Source organism: Microcebus murinus, chromosome 11, assembly GCF_040939455.1.
Source record: "Microcebus murinus isolate Inina chromosome 11, M.murinus_Inina_mat1.0, whole genome shotgun sequence".
Taxonomy (NCBI): domain Eukaryota; kingdom Metazoa; phylum Chordata; class Mammalia; order Primates; family Cheirogaleidae; genus Microcebus; species Microcebus murinus.
In genome coordinates this window covers 37,308,416-37,317,680 of record NC_134114.1, presented here as the reverse complement: position 1 = coordinate 37,317,680, position 9,265 = coordinate 37,308,416, and positions in this window count along the sequence as shown.

The window sequence follows — 9,265 nt, the reverse complement described above, 5'->3', positions numbered from 1 at the left end:
TCTAAGGTAACAATTGCCTTACTGAATTTATCATTTGATTACCTTAATACCCAGGTGTCCAGAGAAAATAACTACTTAATAATGCATCATGTAACAATTCAAGTTATATCATTAAATATGACAAGAGAGATTAAATTGGTTTACTGAAAAATGTTATGGTAAATTTCTTCCATAGATTTCCTCAACAAGTGATTAAAGTCATACTTTGTGTAGACTTTGCAGAGTTTTTACATTTATTGAAGTGTTAGAAGTGATTAACATCACTTAGTCATTCAACAAATATCTATTGCATACTTACACTGCACTCAGTTTAAATACCTTGTTCTGTAACTTTGTATATAAAGATAAGTAAAAAGACAGAATTACTGCCCAGTGAAAGAGAAACACAACTATGGCTTTGCAAGTATGTACTGGCTTAATGTCTAAGACAGAAGTTAGTTCAAAATATGAATTCCATCTTACTGTATGTGAGAGTGATGGGACATTAAATCAATTGATCAACAAGTGAATTAATACACTGTTGCTATAATGAGAAACTACTCTGTTTTATTGCAAAACAACTATTAAATTTTTAACAAAAAATATGTGCCAAGAACAGCATCTTTTAGCCAGATCAAAGTTATGTGATCAAACCAGATTATTTTAATAATGACAAATTACTGTACTAAAAAAATTATTAATGTCGCATGTATGGAAGATACACAGTGACACTCTACAGACAAATTAAACACATGGGAATGCAATTGCTTTGCTGGATCCTCATTAATAACTGTCTCAAAGGAAGTTGCTAGAGGACTATTGGGGAACTAGTCAAGTTAAAGGCTCTTCTGTCTCATTTGCAATTTACTGGGATTGAGAATCACTGGAGAAGTGTATGTAAGTCTTGATCCTCCTTTTAACTTTCCCTAATCACAGAAAGATCTATCCTATTTCCTATTTTTCTTATTCTTGGCCAAGTTCCCCAAGTACAGAAGTCACTCCCATCTCTCTTAATTCTTACAAGCTCCTCAGGGTACCAGTTAGCAAATTCACTCTTGCATTAATAGCCCTCAAATGACCTTGGAGTTGAAAACCTTCCCAAATTGCCCAACCAACTCCCAGGGAGTAATTTATGAATAGGAAGTCACTGGTTTTGATCTGTGTGTAGCCCACTCTATAGATTGGAAGATGAATGGACTAATAAGTATATTCATAGACTATTCTTATTTTTGATCTTTATTTACAGGGCTAAGGTTAACTTCAATTTGCCTAATTTTATTTCATTATCTCTAACTTTATCATCCATCATTAATAACATCTACCACACATCCACTGTTTGCAGAACCCTCTGTCTTCCTTCTAGTTTGCTAACCCCTTTTAAGGGAGATATTTTGTTTTCTTTTGACAAAATTTATATCTGTTCTCTTCCCCTCAGTGGACTGAGAAAACAAAGTGTTCTGTGGGAGAGAAACATTTAACATGAAAAGTTTCTATTCTGTGCCCTCATCTGGACTTTCTAATTAAGACAGAATATAGTAAAACTTTATTATTTTGGAGGATAAAAAAGAATGGTGTTTAAATTAATTCATTTATGATAAATAGGTGCTTTATGAATGGGCAAAAATTACAACTAGTTAATGAATGAACAGCAGTGACTCAAAAATCATGTAATTTCATATATACTTTTAGCAACATAACAAAAACAGACATTTTGAGTATCTGAGATTTCTCCAGAGAGACATTCATCCTCCACGCCCCAAAGACCCCCTCATAGAAATCACCTGGTTCTTTCTTTTGATTTTTGAGGCTTTTCCTGTTTCTTTAAGACTGTGCAATGTTTCTTGTTTGTCTGTTCCTTTCTCTGGTCATTGCCCAGTGACACCAGGTCTAGCCAACTTGCATCCACAAGGATCTGAGTTTGCCCACAGCTATATCTCCCAGTTGTCCCTGATTTCTGTTTTCAGTTTTGTTCTCTGTGTCCTCAGCTGCAGCTTGTCCCTGGAACTATGCCCAGTTTTAGGAACTAGCCAGGAGAAGCTGACCCATAAGGCAGGAGCAATAGAAGAGTGATTTCCCCAGCTTTCTCCAACTCTTTGGACCCGTGGGGCTGTTGTCGTAGGCGTGAACCCCCAACAATGCTGTCACTTCACTGTCATTGGCATTGGCCTCTTGGATCTTCACAATGACCCCATGAAGTAGATAATCTTTTTATAAAGATGGTTACAGAGGCTTCAAGAGGTTAAATCACGTGCCTGCAATGGCACAGCTAGTGAAAATCAGAGCCGGGATTTGAACCCAGGTGTGCCCAACTCCAAGGATAATGTTCTTAATCACTCAGGCCACTGCATCCCAGACGCCCTAACATGGAGACAGTAACTATGACGTTCCAGATTATCAGATAAGGCAAATGAAATTCTTTGCATTGAAAAAAAATTGAAAACAGAGGTATAACATGGTTAAATCACTTGCCCCAATTCAGAGAACAGGGAAGAACTGTGATTTGAGCTAGGTATCTCTTATCCACTATTCTTTACTGATTCTGATAGAATTTCACTGCTTCCCTTATAAATATTTTTTATGAGTAGGCACTGTGCACAGTGTTATTTATGCATTATACATAAGTCCTTGTATCAACCTTGAGAGGGAGTACTATTATCCACTTTTTACTGCTGAAGAAATCAAGGATAAGAGACTTTCACTTATACTGTGATAGAAAGGAGTAGATCTGGGATTTGAGTCTAGATCTGATTGATTTCAAAGTTGTTGCTTATGGGAAATAATCTGAAAAATAAATAATGGACCCCAAATAACTTTAAGGATGACTGAAGAGGAGACTTAAACAAAACAAAACAAAACCTCATTCATGCCCCTGGCAAGCTCATTTGTCTTGGGTTTTCTTGGAGGCCGCCATATCACTTTTGCTCCTGAGCAGTGTTATTTGGAAGATAAAGTGTTCGAATCATAAAAAAAAAAAAAAAAATGTGTTGGACTGAATTCTGTCTATTGGTCATAGTTGAACATTTGTGGCATTTGCATTTTCTTTTTACCTTCTATTTGAGGGATTAAATTATCCTTTTTAGTGCTTTGACTCTTAATTGCACTTAGGTTGACTGTCATAGGCAGGCCATTAAAATGCCTGTCACCCACCACCTACTCCATCTTCCTGGAGTCCAAAAACCTTTCTGCCACGCCTGGCTTTAGTCACCTGAGGCTATCTAATAGATTTGACTAATGCGACTCTATTGGCTTTTCTGGAAGTCCCACCAGCTTGTTTTGTTCTGTTATTAGAGTGGTCTAAACATGATTTCTTGTCCTGATATGCCCTTCTGGTCATCTTGATACAGCCCTCTCAGCTTCACACTTTGGCTTGTATAATATTTGCAAATATGTAAAGTTTTAATCTCCACTCTTGGAAGTGGCAGATCCTGTTTGGGAACGAAGAATGCTATGATTTTTGTTACTTGCTTTTTTTTTTTTTTAATTCTCCCTTCAGGCCAGATTTTGGACAATTTCCCTGTTTCATATTATAATTCCCAACTGTATTAGCATTCATATTTCCAAGTTGAATCTCATTTCATGATTTTCTGCCATATTTCTAGCCTCTCTTTTCCACAGTATATCATATCCTCTATCGTTTCAATTTTTAAACAGCTGCCAACTTAGCACATTTGTCATACTAGCAGGGGATACTGTTTACCCCCATCACCCTCTACCAGACCATGAGTAAAAATATTAAATTAACCTGGTTTCACTCCAATACCATAGAAAACTTACTGGACATCTTCCCCTGGCTGGGGATGGCCATTTATTACTGCTTCTGGATGTGGTACTCTGGCATGTTTTCAGCTCGTGTGACAAGACTTCCATAAGAATAAATCTACTTCAAGAGAGATTTTTTGTGTTGCAAAATATTAGCTGTGATATTAAAGGTCGGTTCTATTAGGTCTACTGAATTTTTTCCTTCACACTAATTTTGGTAATTCATTCAAAAGAGGGATTAAGTGTGCCTGGCATTATGCACACTGTATTTTGTTTAGAGTTCCAACATCCCAGATGTTCAGAATAAGCAGCTGTGGGCACATTGGAGGAGAAAAGTGAAATATTCCCAGGCACCTTATCAAGTACGTAAGTGCTGGAAGTGGCTGACAACTTTGAATACATATACCTATGTATGTACATATACACTCACATATGTAAATTTGTATATGGACGTTCACACATGTGGTTTGTTGGAATGAACATATGCTGGCATGTGAAGCTATCAGAGAGAGAAAGCACTATATAGGTTATCTAGGGATACAGCCTCTGTTGCAGGTTCCAATTCTATATGGCTGCCTGACCCAATTTATAACAGTCGATATAGTGGAGTCTTACATGTGAAATGTCTAGTTGGGTCAAAATTATTTCTAGTGTCCAATGCAGCATCTAAATGTATGGTTGCATATCCTTTTTCTTTTATTCTTTAATTTTTTAAATATCAGAACAAACAATATTCCTTTGAGGTTGACTAGGTAAATTCGTGTTACATCTGACTCTGGGTTTTGTTTGTTTGTTTTTGTTTTTGCTTTTCTGCAGCAGTAGATTAGGGGATTAGGGGATTCAGGCTTTCTTTGTACATATTTAGAAAATATTTGGTTCTGGAACCAAACTGTGGAGAGAGAAGAAGCGGGGAGTTGCTAATACCGCTATTGGCAGAACAGAGAAGCTGTGCCACATACCCTAGGATGGGAAAATTCACCCTCAAATTTGCTCCTAAGAGTTCCTGAGGAAAAAAAATGGAAACCTCCTGCTCTCTACAGAGCTCCTGCCTTAGAAACTCACAGAATATTGGACCTGGGAGGATATTTGAAGGTCAACTAGCTAAGTTCCTTATTTTAGGAGACCTAAGTTTTCTCAACTTTCAGCGTAAGACCCTTTTCTTTGCATGCAAGGGAGGGAGGGTGAAGAGTTCATAGCAAAGGGGTAGCCTACCTTCAAATTCCATTCAGAACAGGGGCCAGGACCTGCCTCACATAGCCAGGTAAGTAAGAGGCACAATGAGATGTCTCAGAGATCCTCCATGCCTGTGGGGAGAAGGGAGAAATGACAAGGGCAACCAATTCTCCTTTCCCCTACACCCCCTCCAAAACCACAACAGGGGACTTTGTCCTCTTTCCTTGTCCTTTGTCCTTGAGTTTTCACTAGGTATTAATTTACAGTTTAAAGGCAAGACAAATGGCCATGACCACTCACATGGTACTTCTTTCAGAGCTTAGAGTTCAATGAAAATAAAGGTGAGGCAACACGAGGAACTAAGGGGACATGTTCCCCCCCAAAGCACAAGAGAGTTGCAAAGTTGTTTATTCACAGAAGCACTAAAACCAAAGAAAAGTATGCAATTTATTTAATCAAAGGCATGTCATTGGAAAGCCAAGTTTCCCAGGATAAATTACATCCATTTCTATTACCAGTAAAATATCTCTACCCTTTAATTAAGTCATCTGCAACACATGAAGTAATGAGACACCAAATGTTTCAAAAACCATACAAACATTTTGCAATCACCAGATCCTAAAAACAGTTCCGTAAGCTATTAAATGCACTAACTAAAAAGAGAGAAATAATCTCCCATTTTCATAAAAATTTATAACTGTGTAGAAAGGTGACTGGGAAAATATTCACCAAAATATAAAGGGTTTATGTCAGGGTTGTAAAATTATGAATGATTTTTACTTTTTCCTTAAATTTTCTGAGTATGGCTTACACAGTCTAAGGAAAAATTATCCTTGTAATCTAAAAAGACAAAACTAGTTTCATTTTGAGAAATATTAATATAGAGCTACCTTTCAGGTATCTGTAGAATTCTCAAGTTTGTGGTTCATGGCAAGTGCCTCCATTTTCCAGCTATTCAGTCTCTTCCTTACTTCCATTATCTAGTTCCTCTTCAATCCCACTCTGATGAAACTTGTTTTTGAATGTTACCAATAATTGTCCTTTATGTAAACATGATGTTACTTTCTGTGTCTTAATTTCTAAATTTCTACAGTTCAGAAACCAGCTAGCCATGTATTCATGGAATATCTCTTTGCATGATTTTCAATGACACTAAAATTTCTCCTTCTTCCTATGTGCAAATTTATTCCCTACACTACTACTGAATGGTAGCTGCTTTTTCCCCTTTCTCTTCACTCACTTCTTGGGTGAGCCCATGAGCTTCCGTGATACACACCACTCAGAATTCCACCATATGGAAATTGCAAGACCACTGGGTGCCAGGCATTGTGCTCAGTGATGTGGATTAAATCACACATAAGATACAGTACCCTTAAGGAACTCATAAAAAGAAGAGAATATTAAATTATGCAGCTTGCTCAGTTTAAAGGTAGAGTCAAGCAGAGAAATACAAGGAAGGAATCCCTAACTCAGTCTGGAAAGTGGGGAAAGACTTCCTTTAATGAGTGGTCAGTCATTTCAGACACAGAGCACAGTATGAACAAAGGCACCAAAACATGAGACAGCACAGTATACATGGGGACCTACAGCCGCCTGGTCTTGACAAGCCTGTGAGGCAGGGTTGCCCACAAAGAGCAGATGATGGAGGGCCTTGTTTGATAAGCTAGTACTGTGGACTGAATGGTGCCCCACCCTCATTCATATATGGAAGCCTTAAGCCCCAGTGTGACTGGCTTTGGAGACAGGGCCTTTATGGAAGCACTTAAGATTAACAGTTAGCACTTAAGATTAAAGATGAGGTTGTTGCTGCTTTGATTGCCTTTGGGGATTTCTTCATAAACTCTTTGCCTAGGCCGATGTCTAGGAGAGTGTTTCCAACATTTTCCTCTAGAATTCTAATGGTTTCATACCTGAGATTTAAGTCTGTTATCCAGCGTGAGTAAATGGGACATGATGAAACTACAAAGCTTCTGCACAGCCAAAGAAACAGTCATGAAAGTAAACAGACAACCTACAGAATGGGAGAAAATTTTTGCATCCTATGTATCCGATAAAGGACTGATAACTAGAATATACTTAGAACTCACGAAAATCAGCAAGAAAAAATCAAATAACCCTATTAAAAAGTGGGCAAAGGACATGAACAGAAACTTTTCTAAAGAAGACAGAAGAATGGCCAACAAACATATGAAAAAATGCTCACCATCCCTAATCATCAGGGAAATGCAAATCAAAACCACAATGAGATATCACTTAACTCCAGTGAGAATGGCCTTTATCAAAAAGTCTCCAAATAACAAATGCTGGCGTGGATGTGGAGAGAGAGGAACACTCCTACACTGCTGGTGGGACTGCAAACTAGTTCAACCTCTGTGGAAAGCAATATGGAGATACCTTAAAGCGATACAAGTGAATCTACCATTTGATCCAGCAATCCCATTGCTGGGCATCTACCCAAATGGTCCAGTGACACTCTACAAAAAAGACACCTGCACTCGAATGTTTATAGCAGCACAATTCATAATTGCAAGGCTGTGGAAACAGCCCAAGTGCCCATCAATCCAAGAATGGATTAATAAAATGTGGTATATGTATACCATGGAGTACTATTCAGCTCTAAGAAACAACGGTGATATAGCACATCTTATACTTTCCTGGTTAGAGCTGGAACCCATACTACTAAGTGAAGTATCCCAAGAATGGAAAAACAAGCACCAGATATATTCTCCAGCAAACTGGTATTAACTGAGTAGCACCTAAGTGGACACACAGGTGCTACAGTAATAGGGTATTGGGGAGGGGGGAGGGGGGCGGGTATATACATACATAATGAGTGAGATGTGCACCATCTGGGGGATGGTCATGATGGAGACTCAGACTTTTGGGGGGAGGGGGGGAAATGGGCATTTATTGAAACCTTAAAATCTGTACCCCCATAATATGCCAAAAAAAAAAAAAAAAAAAAAGATGAGGTTGTAAGGATAGGTCTCTGGTCTGATACGATTTTTCTCTCCTTCCGCCATGTGAGGGCACAGTGAAAAGGCGGCCATGCACAAGCCAGGAAGAGAATCTTCATCAGAACCTGACCATGCTGGCATCTTGATCTTGTATTTCCAGCCTCCAGGGCTATGAGAAAATAAATTCCTGTTGCTTAAGGGGCCCAGTTGGTGTTGTTTTGTTATGGCAGCCCTAGCTGACTAATAAAGCCGGGGAGTCTGGACTTGATCCTGCAGACCAGGAATTCTCTGCAGAGAATACTGCTGCAGGGACCAATTTGGAAATTTGAGAGAGGGTTTTTTTTGTTGTTGTTGTTGTTTTTTTTTTTTTGGCTGTCAAAATGATTTCCAGCTGCTACTGGCTTTAATTGGGTAGGGGTCAATGTTCTAGGTGTCTTCTTCATGAAGCATTTCCATGCAATGAAGAAATGTCCCACTTCCACTAGACATTTATGTAGGTAAAAACCTGTTCACAATTATCTGGGAACAAAACTGTATTTTATGTAAAAATACCAAGTGTCTTTATAAAATACAATATACACTGAATTTTTTAGGAATGTCACTACTCTATAAATTGAGGGCTTTTATTTTTTGTGACTCAAACCTTGCTTAATGTACTGGGAAAGCCTATTAATTAAAAGAAACAAATGTAGAATGCTTTCTGTAAGATTAGTATACAGTTCTTAATGTATCTACTTTTTTCATTTTTTTCATTATGGTGAAATACACATAACATGAACTTTACCATCTTAACTATTTTCAAGCATACAGTTCAGTAATATTCAATACAGTACAGTCACAATGTTGTGCAACCATCACCATCATCCATCTCCATAACTCTTTTCATCTTGGAAAACTGAAGTTCTATACCCACCAAACAGTAACTCCCCTTTCTTCCCTTCTTTCATCCCCTGGCAACCACCATTCTACTTTCGGTCTGTATGATTTTTTGTACTCTAAGTATCTCATATAAGTGAAATCATACAGTATATGTCTTTTTGTGATTGGCATATTTTACTTAGCATAATTCCTCAAGGTTCATCCATGTTGTAGCATATGTCAGAATTTTCTTCCTTTTTAAGGCTGGAATGATATTCCATTGTATGTATATACCACATTTTGTTTATCCATTCATCTGTCAATGGATATGGGTTGGTTCCACATTTTATCTATTGTGAATAATGCTGCTATAAACATGGGTGTACAAATATTTCTTTGAGAGCCTGCTTTCAATTCTTTTGGATATATACCCAGAAATGGAATTACCAGATCATATGGTAATTCTATTTTTAATTTTTTTTAGGAACCACCATACTGTTTTCCACAGAGGCTATGCCATTTTACATTTCTACCAACAG